We start from the raw sequence: 4,354 nt of genomic DNA, 5'->3' as shown, positions 1-4,354 counted from the left end.
TTTCCAATTGAATAGATGTTCTTATGTTATGGCAAGGAATACCATGTTATGATCTTTTATAAGATCAAGTAGTTGATCCTTGATTAAAGGGTTGTTGTGTTAGTTTTAATTCCATTTGATCTAACCCCTTAGATCAAATTATCTCTACTCAAAACAAGGTTTTAGCAAAGTCACATTGAGGTTTATAGCGCTTGACTTGATGGGCTACTTCAATTCCACCAAGGTCAAGTGAAACTTCGATTCATCGTGACTGTTTTACTTTAAAGCGCGAAAATTCCCCAGATTTTCTATGCATGAATGCAATGCACACATCTGTTTCCTCTATTTTGTAACCCCAATACCTGGGATATTACACTTCTCCTCCTCCATGTCGTGCAGCGACCTGGCGATCGCCTCCGCCATCGCGGCGTCCTCCGCGCGCTTCGCCTCCTCCTCGGCGAGCTGGCTTGCGGCGGCGGCCTCTTTCTTCGTCTTCTTCTTCCGGCCGTTCGCGGCGCGGAAGGCTGTTCTCGGATAACGAGGGCGCCGCTGCTGCGCCTCTCGGTCGCCGGCGGAGACGCCGGCTCCTTCTTGACGCGCACCGGCGTCGAAGGCGACGTCGCCTCCTCCCTCTTCACCGGCGCCAAGGATGACCTCGGCGCCGATCCGAAGACGACGAGCCGGCAGCCATGCGCCGTGGCTGCCAGACGTTTCCCCGACGGCGGCTCGCCGATGCCCTCGATGCCGATGGAGGGGGCATCGTGAGCACCGGGAAGTTGCCGCCCTCGATGTGCTCGAGGACGGCCTCGAGTGTCCGGCCCGGCGCGCTCCACCACCGTCGGCGTCCCACGGCGTTGTTGCGCGCAGGTGGAGGCGGCGGGCCGTCGTAGGCCGCCAGCTCCCGCTCCCACCGCCGGAGGAAGTAGGAGTTCCACCGCGTGTAGTTGTCGGGGTGGTGGCGCGGGTCGGCGCGCTCCTCGTCGGTCATCGTCATCCTCGCCTCCTCGATGGCGACGTCGAGGGCATGGCCCTGCGGCGGCGGCGGGATCGGAACGCCGCCAGCACTTAGCCGCCGGCCGCCTCCGGGAGGCCTCGTGTCCGGCGGGCGGGGGTACCCCGCCCGGTGGAGGAGGTGCCCCTCCCACGTGTGCGGCGACCGGCGGGGAAGCCGTTGTTGGCCGCGCCGTCGTCGCCGTAGAACGCCATCTTGGGAGTAGAGGGAGAGTGGAGGGAGAGTGGAGCACGGGGTACGCCTCGCGGTGATCGGACCGGCGTATATAGGCGTGGGCGGCGCGGGGATTAAATGCCGCGTGGATTGCGACGCGTCCGCGGCGAGGCCGACCGGCGGCGGCCTTTAGTGCGCGCGGAAGACGATGCGTGCGCGGAAGACGACGACATTAACTCGCCGCGTGGCCGGCGAATGCAGACCGGCGGCGAGGCTTTACGGCGCGCGGAAGACGATGCGATGAGGACGACGATCGGCTTCTCTCGCCGACAAGTTGGGGCCACCGGACGCGCGGAAGTTTCCTCGCCGTTTCGCGCGCTTCGTTTCGTCCGGAGTCCCCGAGCGCTCCCGGGGGGCCGGGGATGGCGTGGGATCGCCGGATGGATTTTGGCCCAAATCCGGACGAAAACGAGGAACCGGGGGCGCGACTGGGCCGAATTTCGCCGTCCGGATGGAAAAAACGCTCGCCGGGGCCTGTTCGGGGGGACGAGTGGAGATGCTCTTAGAACCCCACTTTTCTCTCTCCCCAGGCTGCTAGTTAACCGCAAGCGGCCGTCATCCTCCTCCTCTCCTCAAAAAATCCGTGCGAGGCGGTTGTGTTCGTGGTGGAGGCGACAGCACCAGCGGCAGCACTACCGACGCCTAGGGTTTCGCCGCCGCCGCCGCCGCCGCTGCAGTTCACCGGGCGTGACCCAGGTACTCACCCCGCCCTCCACATCTGCTCCTCTACCCGTCCCGCGCCTCTACTTCCCCTGCGCCGTCCCCTGCTCCGTCTGCGCGCGAATTTCGGTGCGCGTGCCGGCGGATCTATTTTGTATCAGCGCTCATCGTCCTCTGCCCATTTTTTCGCTTTTACTGGTGCTCGTGCTCGCGCTCGCGCGATCGTCCTCCTCCGTTTCCGCTAGCTGCGTAACGCCAGCAGCACCGCATTCTTCTCTCACGGTTCCAATCTATTTTTCCGCCACGACTGTTCCGTCTGCTCCGTCTACTGCTCCAAACCTTAACGCCCAAGCTTCGTACATAACCTATCTAATCAGGTCTGTTCCTAGCCGATAGTCAGTTATGTCGTACAATCCCCGTCTACAGGCGCTTGATTTGTGGGGCATCGATGCAAACCAATGAGCCGGACGCTTCGTTAGGATTTAGCCTATGGCATAATAATCGGAATGATTCAGTTCAAGTAACAAGCGCCTCACACCGTGTGGACCTGCGTTGCAGCTTTGGACTGTTTCGGGATACGCTAGGATTAATCCCTGCTATTTCCCCTAGTTAAGCGCCTGCTTAAGCGGCCACGATTGAACGTACCCTTACCTGTCTATTTGTTCGAGGACATCAGTTGCAGATGGGTGAAACAACGTGTCAGTAAACAAGGGAAAATGGTTCTTAATATTTTCGATTTGTTTTTATTTTTTACCAAAAGGCTTGAATGCTATGGTAATACATTTTGCTTATCATGGAACATCACTGCTTGAGTTCTGCCCTCGTTTTAGTGGTAAAACAAGTACTGGCCTACTGGATCTTCCATCCAGTCACTCTAAACAAAATAGGGAAACAACGAGGCAGCTTTTACTTGGATGATCTTCTCTTGCATATGTTTTCATAGTTTTCTGTATGCGCAGTGTCTTACTTAACTGGTTATGCCAAGGATTACGCGTCGATGAGTCCATCATGGGTAGCGACTCATAGACTAGTCATGACTCATGGAGACTAGAGTCCACCATAAAATACCACAATATATATTCACTAATATTCTAATACAGTACTAGTACTCCTTCCGTCTCAAAAAAAGCTGCCCAACTTTGTCTAGCCGCGGATGTATCTACACACTAAAAATGTATCTAGATACAACGGTATCTAGACAAACTTGAGCAGCTTATTTTAGGATGGAGGGAGTATGTAAATATGCAATACAACAGAAGGCGGCTGGGGACAGGGAAACCTGGTCCATTGCATACAGTGGTCAGGGCCTTCCTCTTCATCAACCAGCAGCCTACAATAATTATCATAGCAAAAAAGACCATATCTGCATAGCTTCTGTGTTAGCCAGCTACAGCAAGGATATCATCCTACCCTTCAGTCCTTCACCGCAAAGGATCACATTTTAAATCCGTTTATATTGTGATTGCTAATTTACTGTCCTACCCTTCGGTTGTCTGTCGTGCTGGATCTGAAATTGTAACTTGCTGTTCATTTGCAGATGATCATCGAGGCAATCGCTTATAGATGTCTTAAGATGAGGAAACACGTCTCGAGCTTTGTGGCGATTCGCAATTACCTCGAAGACAAGTACAATTATGAAGACGGCTATAAGCTGTCTCGCAAATTCCCGACGCTGCTCATTGAAAGGCTCAATTAGCTTGCCGTCGTCGGTGAGCTGATTGAGCCTTTCAATGAGCACCGCCGGGAATTTGCGAGACAGCTTATAGCCGTCTTCGTACTTGTACTTGTCCTCGAGGTAATTGCGGATCGCCACAAAGCTCGACACGCGTTTCCTCTCCTTGAGATATCTATAAGCGATTGCTTCCGTGATCATCTGCAAATCAACAACAAGTTATAATTTCGGATCCAGCACGACAGACAACCGAAAGGCAGACTGATGGGAGCACCACGTACGAGGGAATGAATCGCCTTCATACCTTGGCGTAGCGCGGGTGCTTCTTGGCCGGCTTGATGGCCTTCATATCCACAACCTCAGAGGAGCCGGATCCCGGCGACTCCACCTCGGGAGCCTCGACCTAGGGGGTAGACACCTCTGTCGCCATCTCTCTCAGGTGGAAGGAAAAGGGAATGGAGCACGGGAGGATGGATATGCTCGTGCTGCTGCGGCGTAGGTGGTGTGGTAGTGATGGGTGAGTTAGCCGGAGGGGGAGGTTAAATAGCGCGGAGCCCGATACGCCTCGCTTTTGAATATCCCCCTAAACCGATCGGCAGTTGCGACTCTCGATCCTGGGCGTCCGGCGCAAATGATTCAAAACAATGTTTTTTCGTTTGCTTTTTTCTTTTATTTCTACATTTTTTGAGAACTCAAAATTTGAACATTTTATAAATATGAACATGTTTAAAAAAATTATATTTTCCAAAATTTGAAAAACAATATTTTTCGAAAATTATTATTTTTTATATATGAACAATTTCAGAATTTGAACATTT

Source organism: Lolium rigidum, chromosome 2 (assembly GCF_022539505.1).
Source record: "Lolium rigidum isolate FL_2022 chromosome 2, APGP_CSIRO_Lrig_0.1, whole genome shotgun sequence".
Lineage (NCBI taxonomy): Eukaryota > Viridiplantae > Streptophyta > Magnoliopsida > Poales > Poaceae > Lolium > Lolium rigidum.
This window is presented reverse-complemented; position numbering follows the sequence as displayed.